This window comes from Eleutherodactylus coqui, chromosome 3 (genome assembly GCF_035609145.1).
Source record: "Eleutherodactylus coqui strain aEleCoq1 chromosome 3, aEleCoq1.hap1, whole genome shotgun sequence".
Taxonomy (NCBI): domain Eukaryota; kingdom Metazoa; phylum Chordata; class Amphibia; order Anura; family Eleutherodactylidae; genus Eleutherodactylus; species Eleutherodactylus coqui.
Genome location: NC_089839.1, coordinates 225,922,159 through 225,934,960, shown reverse-complemented (window position 1 = coordinate 225,934,960; position 12,802 = coordinate 225,922,159).

Below are 12,802 nucleotides of genomic sequence, written 5' to 3'. Positions count from 1 at the left end.
CAATCAAAAGTCTGTCTGTAAGGAGGGACTATTATAGTAGTAATGTTATATCCTTGTACATAGGAGTAGTATTATATCAGTATTATTCTTGTACATAGGAGGCAGTATTATAGTAGTTATATTCTTCTACATAGTTATATTCTTGTACATAGGAGTAGTATTATATTAGTATTATTCTTCTACATAGGGGACAGTATTATAGTAGTTATATTCTTGTACATAGGAGTAGTATTATATTAGTATTATTCTCGTACATAGGGGCAGTATTATAGTAGTTATTTTCTTGTATGTAGGGGGCAGTATTATAGTAGTTATATTCTTATACATAAGGGACAGTATTATAGTAGTTATATTCTTGTACATAGGAGCAGTATTATAGTAGTTATATTCTTATACATAAGAGACAGTATTATAGTAGTTACTGTATATTCCTGTACATAGGGGGCAGTATTATAGTCGTTATATTCTTCTACATAAGAGGCCGTATTATAGTAGTTATATTTTTGTACATAGCAGGCAGTATTATAGTAGTTATATTCTTCTACATAAGAGGCCGTATTATAGTAGTTATATTTTTGTACATAGGGGGCAGTATTATAGTAGTTATATTCTTGTACATAGGGGGCAGTATTATAGTAGTTATATTCTTGTACATAGGGGGCAGTATTATAGTTTATATATTGTTGTACATAGGAGGCAGTATTATAGTAGTTATAGTCTTGTACATAAGGGGGCAGTATTACAGTAGTTATATGCTTGTACATAGGGGGCAGTATTATAGTAGTTATATTCTTGTACATAGGGGGCAGTATTATAGTAGTTATATTCTTGTACATAGGGGGCAGTATTATAGTAGTTATATTCTTCTACATAAGAGGCAGTATTATAGCAGTTATATTCTTGTACACAGGAGGCAGTATTATAATAGTTATATTTTTTTACATAGGGGACAGTATTATAGTAGTTATATTCTTGTACATAGGGGGCAGTATTATAGTAGTTATATTCTTGTACATAGAAGCTGTATTATAGTAGTTATATTCTTGTACATATGGGGCAGTTATAGTAGTTATATTCTTGTACATTGGAGCAGTATTATAGTAGCTATATTCTTGTACATAGGGGGCAGTATTATAGCAGTTATATTCTTGTACATAGAAGCAGTATTATAGTAGTTATATTCCTATACATAAGAGCAGTATTATTGCAGTTATATTCTTGTACATAGGAGCAGTATTATTGCAGTTATATTCTTGTACATAGGAGCGGTATTATAGTAGTTAAATTCTTGTACATAGCGGCAGTATTATAGTAGTTATAGTCTTGTACATAGAAGCGGTATTATAGTAGTTATATTCTTGTACATAGGGGCAGTATTATAGCAGCTATATTCTTGTACATAGGGGGCAGTATTATAGTAGTTATATTCTTGTACACAGGGAGCAGTATTATAGTAGTTATATTCCTGTACATAGGGAGCCGTATTATAGTAGTTATATTCTTGTACATAGCAGGCAGTATTATAGTAGTTATATTCTTGTACATGGGGGCATTATTATAGTAGTTATATTCTTGTACATAGAAGCAGTATTATAGTAGTTATATTCTTGTACATAGGAGGTAGTATTGTAGTAGTTAAATTCTTGTACATAGGGGGCAGTATTATAGTAGTTATAGTCTTGTACATAGAAGCGGTATTATAGTAGTTATAGTCTTGTACATAGGGGCAGTATTATAGCAGCTATATTCTTGTACATAGGAGGCAGTATTTTAGTAGTTATATTCTTATACATAGGAGCACTATCATAGTAGATATATTGTTGTACATAGGAGCAGTATTATAGCAGTTATATTCTTGTATATAGGAGGTAGTATTGTAGTAGTTATATTCTTGTACATAGGAGGCAGTATTATAGTAGTTATATTCTTGTACATAGGATGCAGTATTAGGCATCGGTCACACGGGCGATTTTGCGTGCGATCTGCACATGCGCATGCGATGTGTGATTTTATAAAACCATTGCTTTGCAATGGTATCGGACACATGAGCGCTTTTTATGCGCGCGTCCGATATATTATAGAACAGAAATCGCAGATCGCACCTATCTGCGATTCCTGTTCTCTTCTCTATATGCGCTCAATGGGGCCGGCGGCAGCAGCGCCGACCCCATTGAGAACATATACTAGACAAATCATTCTCCTCTGCCACAGCTGTAACAGCTGTGGCAGAAAAGAATGATGTTTGCCCAGCTGAGAGCTGCCCCTGATTGGTCCCTGCGCTGAGCCAATCAGAGGCAGCACTCACTAACCCATTCATGAATTCATGAATGGGTGAGTGAGAGCTGCCTCTGATTGGTGAGGCTGTGACCAATCAGAGGCAGCTCATTCAGCAGGCGGGGATTTTAAATCCCCGGCTGCTGAATACTACTCACAGCAGTTCAGGAGAACTGCCGGCCGGCCGCGGCTGAACTCCGTCTGCAGGGACATGGTAAGTATATATTTTTTTTTTTACTTTTTACACATTTCTGGATGAATTTCAGGGAAGGGCTTATATTTTTAGGGCGATTTTTCGGCCCCGGTCACGCGATTTGCGTATGCGCATCCGTCATGCGATCCGCAAATCGCGGGAAAAAACGCCTGTGTGACCGAGGCCTTAGAGTAGTTATATTCTTGTACATAGAAACGTTATTATGGTAGTTATATTCTTGTACATAGCTGGCAGTATTATAGTAGTTATATTCATGTACATCGGGGGCAGTATTATAGTAGTTGTATTCTTCTACATAGGATGCAGTATTATAGTAGTTATAATCTTATACTAAAGGGGAGTATTATAGTAGTTATATTCTCATACATAGGTGCAGTATTATAGTAGTTATATTCTTGTACATAGAAGTAGTATTATAGTAGTTATATTTTTGTACATAGGAGCAGTATTATAGTAGTTATATTCTTGTACATAGGGGCAGTATTATAGTAATTATATTCTTCTACATATAAGGCAGTATTATAGTAGTTATATTCTTATACATAGGAGCAGTATTATAGTAATTATATTCTTGAACATAGGAGCAGTATTATAGTAGTTATATTCTTGTACATAGAAGCAGTATTTTAGTAGTTATATTCATGTACATCGGGGGCAGTATTATAGTAGTTATATTCTTGTACTAAAGGGGAGTGTTATAGTAGTTATATTCTTATACATAGGTGCAGTATTATAGTAGTTATATTCTTATACATAGGAGCAGTATTATAGTAGTTATATTCTTGAACATAGGAGCAGTATTATAGTAGTTATATTCTTGTACATAGGGACCAGTATTATAGTAGTTATATTCTTATACATAGCAGCAGTATTATAGTAATTATATTCTTGAACATAGGAGCAATATTATAGTAGTTATATTCTTGTACATAGGAGGGCAGTATTATAGTAGTTATATTCTTGTACGTAGGAGGGCAGTATTATAGTAGTTATATTCTTGTACGTAGGAGGGCAGTATTATAGTAGTTATATTCTTGTACGTAGGAGGGCAGTATTATAGTAGTTATATTCTTGTACCTAGGGGGCAGTATTATAGTAGTTATATTCTTGTACCTAGGGAGCAGTATTATAGTAGTTATATTCTTGTACAGAGGAGCAGTATAATAGTAGTTATATTCTTGTACGTAGGAGGGCAGTATTATAGTAGTTATATTCTTGTACATAGGGGGCAGTATTATAGTAGTTATATTCTTGTACATAAGGAGCAGTATTATAGTAGTTATATTCTTGTACAGAGGAGCAGTATTATAGTAGTTCTATTCTTGTACGTAGGAGGGCAGTATTATGGTAGTTATATTCTTGTACATAGGGGGTAGTTATATTCTTATACATAGGAGCAGTATTATAATAGTTATATTCTTGTACATAGAAACAGTATTTTAGTAGTTATATTCTTGTACATAGGAGCAATATTATAGCAGTTATATTCTTGTACATAGGGGACAGTATTATAGTAGTTATATTCTTGTACATAGGGGACAGTATTATAGTAGTTATATTCTTGTACATAGGGGACAGTATTATAGTAGTTATATTCTTGTACATAGGGGCAGTATTATAGTAGTTATATTCTTGTACATAGGAGGTAGTATTATAGTAGTTATATTCTTGTATATAGGAGGCAGTATTGTAGTAGTTATATTCTTTTACATAGGGGGCAGTATTATAGTAGTTATACAGGGAATTCTTGTACATAGGGAGCATAGTAGTTATATTCTTGTACATAGAAACAGTATTTTAGTAGTTATATTCTTGTACATAGGAGCAATATTATAGCAGTTATATTCTTGTACATAGGGGACAGTATTATAGTAGTTATATTCTTGTACATAGGGGACAGTATTATAGTAGTTATATTCTTATACATAGGGGGCAGCATTATAGTAGTTATATTCTTGTACGTATGGGACAGTATTATTATAGGTATATTCCTGTACATAGGAGGCAGAATTATAGTAGTTATATTCTTGTACATAGGAGGCAGTATTATAGTAGTTATATTCTTGTACATAGGGGACAGTATTATAGTAGTTATATTCTTGTACATAGGGGCAGTATTATAGTAGTTATATTCTTGTACATAGGAGGTAGTATTATAGTAGTTATATTCTTGTATATAGGAGGCAGTATTGTAGTAGTTATATTCTTTTACATAGGGGGCAGTATTATAGTAGTTATACAGGGAATTCTTGTACATAGGGAGCATAGTAGTTATATTCTTGTACATAGAAACAGTATTTTAGTAGTTATATTCTTGTACATAGGAGCAATATTATAGCAGTTATATTCTTGTACATAGGGGACAGTATTATAGTAGTTATATTCTTGTACATAGGGGACAGTATTATAGTAGTTATATTCTTATACATAGGGGGCAGCATTATAGTAGTTATATTCTTGTACGTATGGGACAGTATTATTATAGGTATATTCCTGTACATAGGAGGCAGAATTATAGTAGTTATATTCTTGTACATAGGAGGCAGTATTATAGTAGTTATATTCTTGTACATAGGGGGCAGTATTATAGTAGTTATATTCTTGTACGTAGGAGGGCAGTATTATGGTAGTTATATTACTGTACATAGGGGGCAGTATTATAGCAGTTATATTCTTGTACATGGGCAGTCTTATAGTAGTTATATTCTTGTACATAGCAGTCTGTTCTATTTTAACGCGTTTTAGCGCTTTTTAACGTACCTCATGACAATGATGTTGTGCTTTAAAAAGCGCTGTCAAATGCTGCGACATGCGTTCAAAAACGCAGCTCATGATTGCGGTAAAAATGCCGCGATTTTTGAGCAGCATTTTCTGAACACATGTAAGAGTAGCCTAAGGATAGAAAAAAAGCTTTTGATTATGGGAAGCATAAGATCCTGGTGGTGCTGTTTGCCTCTCAGTAAGTTTTAACATACATTTATACTGCCATAACTGAGATTTCTTCTTGCCTATGGTCGCCATTATTTTCATTCCTGTCTCCTCCATATGAACAACAGCTGCAGACAATGCCTGCAAAAAATAAAAGGCCAAAAGGCTCTGTTTCCTGACTGTGTATTTAGCTGCAAAATGCCCAATAACAGCGAGAGCTGCATAACAATAGCTGGGGCTCCGCTCCGCCTGCGGACATCTGATAACATGATTCACTTAATGACATTGGGTATTGGACAAGAATTCTGCACTGGAAGGCTGTGTTGGGAATACAGTTATTTGCAGAGGAAATGGCCGTAGAGATGAGTTCAGCATCTCTGATGCAATTATAACTGTGCAGTTCAAACAGCAAGCTGGAGAGGGCTATTAACCCATAGAAGCGTGGCCGGCCACGATTATGTAATAGGCTTTTAATAACATCCACTACTGCTCCATTATACTGCGGAAAAGAGCACAGATTTGTGTGATAAGTCAGGAATTTCATTAGATAGGTGACCATGACTGTAGGATAGTGCCATGAAGCTACAGCTTCACACGGCTTCTGTATCAGTCCCTGTCTATATATCGCATGAGGGTATATTGATATCATGAGCCAGAATGGAGAGCTGCTCTGTACACTTCACATAGTGCTTTCCAGATCCAGCGCTGCTTCTGCCCATGAGGATGAAGCACAGGATGGGTCCTGGATAAGGTTGGGACATTGAAAACCCGATATATCGAAACATCGATATATTGCTAAGAGTTTGGCGATACTTTTCATCGATATTGTTGTCCGATATATCAATAACATCGATAGTTTAAGGCGATATAATATCGATTTTTGTAAAGTAGTAACGTGTCTTGTGGTCCGGTGACCAGATGTTCTTTCTTTACATTTCGCCCTTCCCTTTCTGTTGGTACAGGATGTAGTTTTGCTCGCGGCACTAATGAACTTATAAACAAGTTCTAGAAACTTCTGGAAAGTGTGAGGTGACTCTTTGTCACCAATGAGGTTTGCTCCAGGCAAAACGACTCTCAGAAGAAGTGGGGTCTTCGGCCCCTTCTTCACATGCGTTTGTTCATGGCGTTAGACGAGGCTCTGAACGCTTGCGTCTAACGCGATGGCTGTGGGCGATTCTTTCTAAATGAAGCCTTTCCACATTCAGATGGAGGGCTGCGCTGAAGGCACGAAGGTCGCGTCCAGTAAATGAGCTGCGACATGTCGTGTGTTCAGCGTCTAACGCGAACGCAGTGCCCATAGAAAAGATAGGAGACCCATCTAACACAATTACAATTGCGTTCAGGGCACTGCGTTCGCGTTGCCAGGCCCTGCATTGTTTACAAGTTGCCATGGAGACCATTGGTCCCTCAATGGCAACTTGAAAAAACGCAAGTCACGCAGCCCCACAAACACACAGAGGTCATGCCCACATCCCGTCAGGTCCAGCATCCATCTTCTGGCTTCCTTGTAGCTCGCAGGATCTTGTTTCAGTGTGTTTACCTCCAATCATCAACGATTATTGGGGTCAATGATGAAAAACTTCTTTTCATATACCTAATTTTATTATATGTTTCATCTGTACTTTTTTATTTTCATTTCTAACGCTAATACATTTTCATGATGTTATTAATAGTTAGAAGTTAATAATAAATTCAACTGTTTAAAGTTTTAAAAGAAACTATATATTTTTGGTTGATTGTTGCTTTATTAACCCCGGACCTGTTTTTATCTTTATACAGCATTTAAAAAAGTCGATGTATCGAAATATCGATAGTTTTCCACCGATATTTCACAACAATCGATATTTTTGTGTCGATGTCCCAACCCTAGTCCTGGACGGCGCCATAGTAGAGACCTTTTTGGCTCCATCTCCCATAGTTTCTGCCCCTGTCAGTCCTTTACGCTGCGCTCTTCTGCAGGGAGGATGGAAGCATTGTGGGGTCTGAAAAGCAGTAAAGGTGGTCTCACAGGGGCGATAAAATCGCACAATTTTCACATGATCCGAAAGTGAGTAAAAATGCAGAATTATGAAACCAATGTTTTTGAAAGGTTTCCTTCACCATGTTTTTACTCATGCGATGTTGCACGAAAAAAAAAATCGCAGCCTGTCCTATCTTTCTGCATTTTGAGTTTTCCTTTATCTCCCATGTTTCCCTATGGAGCCTCGTTTTTGTCGCATCGCAACACACGAACTTGCGATTTTCACGCAATGCATTTTTAACATTAGAAAATCCTATCGACTTTCACACAGGAAAAAAAAAAAAACGGCAAATCGTGCGTTTTTTGCTTGAAAAAGCAGCGCTGACGATCAAAAGTCGCGGGTAAAAAGCCATGATTAAGTTGCAATTTTCTCACGGCAAAATCGCGATCGCTCGTGTGCAACTAGCCCAAGTGAAAGGCGCCTAAGTGTGCCTCTATTTCCGGCAGGGCCATTCTTGGTGGATGGCCACTGGTCTGAATGGCTGCAGTGTGATACTACATCTTCCCTGCTGCGGCTGCCCGGATGGCCACGACTGTTCCGGGCAACATCAACTATTCGCTGAGGGTGCCCAGAGCGCAACGATCAGACTAAGGCCTCCCTCACACATGAACGTGGCAAAGCAACGTAATTTAAATCGTGGCCCTCTGCCCTGATTTTACTTTCATGTTCAGTGTGATTAGCATGGTGATGGGTGATGAGGTGCGCTAAGCAAAGATAGAGCAGGCAGCGCTCACAAATCGCAGCGCTGGAAAGCGCCGTCCAGCGCAGCGATCAAACACGTATGCGAGGCCCCGTTGATTTCAATGGGAGCATTATACTGCGTGCATTCAAAACGCTGCATTAATCGCGGTAAAAAAAACGCCAGTGTGAGTTGGGCCTACGGTCCTCTCAGGGGGGCTACTGTCTGATGTTTGAGAGGCCGACATTCGTCCCAGTGATTATGGCTCCTATGCCTTCACACAGCACCGATGCTCCTTCAGTGAATGGATGCGGAGCGCGCTGGAGACCTCTTGAGGCGACCGCCTCCATTCACAGTAAGCAAGCAGTTATTCATAGAAAGTCACATATATGCTATTATTGTCTCTGGAGGATATTTCAGTAGTGAAGTGAAGTATATAAGAGAAGTGGCAGATATCAGTCACATATATGATGTCTCTGGAGGTTCAATGAGTGCTGGAGCGTTATAAGAGGACGGCCTGATATTATATATGTGATGTAAATGTGTCTGGAGGTTATATCTGTACTGGAGCAGCTGATATCAGTCACATATGTGATGCCTCTGGAGGTTATATGAGTACAGGAGTATTATAAGAGGAGGGGCTGATATCAGTCACATATATGATGTCTCTGGAGGTTCAATCAGTACTGGAGCGTTATAAGAGGACAGGCTGATATTATATATGTGATGTAAATGTGTCTGGAGGTTATATCTGTACTGGAGCAGCTGATATCAGTCACATACGTGATGCCTCTGGAGGTTATATGAGTACAGGAGTATTATAAGAGGAGGGGCTGATATCAGTCACATATATGATGTCACTGGAGGTTATATTTGTACTGGAGCATTATAAGAAGAGCTGCAGATATCACCCACAAATATAATATCTTTGGAGGATATATCAGTACCTGAGCATTATAAGAGGAGTGCCTGATATAAGTCACATATATGATGTAAATGTCTCCGGAGGTTTTATCAGTACTGGAGAATTATAGAAGAAGCAGCAGATATCAGTCACAAATATGATGTCTCAGGAGGTTATATCATTACTGGAGCGTTATAAGAGGAGCGCAAAACAATCCAATTGCAGGAATACAGCTTATTGTGGAAAAAACTTGCTTTTTATTTTCTTTATGGTGCTTGGATAATACTCTGTATTATCCAAGCACCATAAAGAAAATAAAAAGCAAGTTTTTTCCACAATAAGCTATATTCCTGCAATTGGATTGTTTTGCGTTTATTCAGAGCCAGAAGTAGCCGGATGGCAACAGCTTGTGAGTATACTTGCTTGCGGAACTGAGGCTTGCAGCACATGAAGATAAGGTGGGACTTTTATAAGAGGAGCACCTAATATAGCTCCCAGAGAGATTATATATGTGACTGATATCAGCGGCTCCTCTTATAACACTCCAGTACTGATATAACCTCCAGAGACTACATATTTGTGACTGATAACAGTACTGGAGCATTAAATGCAGATATCAGTCACAAATATGATGTCTCTGGAGGTTACATCAGTACTGGAGCGGTATAAGAGGAGCCGCTGATATCATTCACATATATAATGTAAATGCCTGTGGAAGATTTATCAGTACTGAAGAGTTATAAGAGGAGGGGCTGATATCAGTCACCTATAGAAGGTTCTTGGCACTGGAGATATGTGATATAAGGTAGTGTTGGGGGATTCTGTCTTATTTTATTGAATCTGACATAGCTGATAACAGGGAACAACAGACTGTTTTTCCCAAACGGCAAGCACTGCGCAGACAGAACTCCAATCTTCAGAATAAATGATTAATCTTTTCCTGTGTTTGGCGCAGTCTACTATTTCTATATATTCCGGTGAGAGCAGAAGTCAGTGACATGAGACAAGCAGAAATGACTCCGGTGCCCGGGCATGATTGAGACTCGAGGGACAGATGATAATCGAGGACAGAAAACACAAGACGACATCAAGAAATAGAGCACAATGTCCCCAACGCGGCGGCTGCCGAGGACGATCAATAACGGAGTAGTGGGGATTACAGTGCGGGCGAGTAAGGGGATGATTGGCATACAGGTTGGACATGGTACATAGTGAGTGCAGAGGGATCTGTCAGCAGACACCCCACCCCCACCAGAGGGCATATTACATGCAGGTTTTCTATGAGTGTGATATGCAATGATTAGAACCCATATGATTTTCAAATTTTCATGAGATTTTTGGTTGCATAAAAAAAGAAATCAGCATATCCGATTTTTGTGCGTATTACGGACCGAAATAGGCCATAGAAGTCAATGGGACTGCGCAAATATGCATAAGGCCCAATGCACACGGGCAGATTTTTCGTGCGGAATCCGCAACAGGTGTCTGGACGCGGATTCCGCAGAAATGTCCGTCCATAGCATGCAATGTAAAATGATTCTTCCACGCACACGAGCGGAAATCACTTGCGTTTTCCCCTCGCAGAAGAAGAATTGCACAATTCTCTATTTTCGTGCGGGACTCGCACAGATGGCTTCCACTGCAGTTAATGGAAGCCGTCCAGTTCGCGGAAATTCCGAAATGTCAATTTCAAAATCGCTGCAGATCTGTGTCATTGCCGGTACGGCGTTCTATGCACTGCGCATATGTGCCAGCTGGCACATCTGCAGCATAGAGGAGAAAATATCTGGAGAGGTACACGGGGGTCACTGGCCGTAGAGGTATGCGGGGAGGTGTCACTAGCCGGAGAGGCACGCGGGGGTGACTGGCCGGAGAGGCACGCGGGGGTGACTGGCCGGAGAGGCACGCTGGGGTCACTGGCCGGAGAGGCACGCGGGAGTCACAGGCCGGAGAGGCACGCGGGAGTCACTGGCCGGAGAGGTGCGGGGTCACTGGCCGGAGAGGCACGCGGGAGTCACTGGCCGGAGAGGCACGCGGGAGTCACTGGCCGGAGAGGCACGCGGGAGTCACTGGCCGGAGAGGCACGCGGGAGTCACTGGCCGGAGAGGCGCGCGGGAGTCACTGGCCGGAGAGGCACGCGGAATCCGACCTGGCCGTGTGCATTTGGCCTAAAGCATGCATTTTCTTTGCATGCGTAAATACGCAGCACTTACAAGCAAAAAAAAATAGGCAATACGCTCAGAATAGGCAATATGGTACGCTCGTGTGAATGAGCCCCAAGTCAGGGGGTCATTTAGTTTTGAAAAATACTGCAATAATCCACATACAAAAAAAAGGCAACCTAGTGTGGAGATATGATCATGTATGGAAATTAAGCTACTTTATATGGCGGTCGCTGCTGCCATGTGTCATAGACTACAATGGCGAGTGAAGGGGCGTATTCTGAGAGAGCACCATTTTTATGGACATTTGTGAATCAGCAGGTTGAGCGCCAAACTCGCAAAAAAGCTAAACGTGTCAAATAGCTCACACGACCGCGTTTACCACGTATTATGCGGCTCTGTGCGCCCGTGTGATACGCAGTAACTCGCGGGCAATCCAGTACATTGACTAACGCAGTTCTGCTCATATCAGCATGTTGGAATGGAGTAATACGCAAGCACAAAATAGAAAACAGCATGTTCTATTTTGCCATATATATATATACAAGATAGAGCCATTGTTCTCTACCGTCGCAACATCATCACTAAGCGACAAGTGTACTGCGCATGACTACATACGTAAGCGCTTATGCGCAGTACAGTTCGCTGCAATACGCTAATATACGCAGGGTCACAGCCATCTCCACAGTTCTTTTACACTTACGGCCCTGTGAGCCTGGTCATATTGATCCAATGCACCTCATAAACAGTGGCAGACGACTGCCGTGGATTTGCGCACTTTCTTACCACTTCAAGAAGTGACCAGCACATTTTTTTCCAGACATGGATTTGAGATAGAGGAAAGGCCGCTGAACACCAGCCCGGCACCGCAGGTCCCACTTCTTCTACTGCTGAGGTAAAGTGAAAGCTGCGCTCTGATTGGTTGCTATGGGTAACAAAGACATCTTTTCCTTCAGACAGCTTTCATAGTGATGGGCCGCGCATGTTTTCCGTGGCCCACTCTATATATACAGACTGTGGTGCAGATCTTTATGCAAATGAATGGCGCACATTTAGATGCGGATTTCGTTGCATACCCCGTGTGAATGAGCCCTAAGTAGGGCGGGTCTTGTGCAAATACGCTGAACGTGGGCATGAACTTATATTCTTGCACCACTTTTCCCGCCATTGACTTCATACTTGTGCCCATTATCCACGTATTACCTCACGGATTTTCAGCATGGTTTTCAAATCTGCATGAGGATTTTGAGGTGGATTTGGGGCGGATTTTCAGTCTCGAATTGACTTCAATGGAAACATTAGTTGCGGGCTCCACATCCAGAAGGGGCAAGACACTTTTTCTGCAATGTGAATATAAAATCTGCAGCGCAAAAGTGTGCCTTGTAAAGACCGCAACATAGAATTCACATAGAAATCAGATGAAGGCGAATTCTAAGCAGATAGTGTGCCGAACACCATAGTGTGAATAAGGCCTAATTCTTAGGCGACCATCTTTAGTCCGTCTGTCCACGCTTCCAGACAACCCTTTCTTTGTGTGAAAGTTACATCGCCTCATAACTAGGATTGAATTACATTGCTATTATTATTTACCATCAATGTCCCTCCCACAGACTGCAGCGA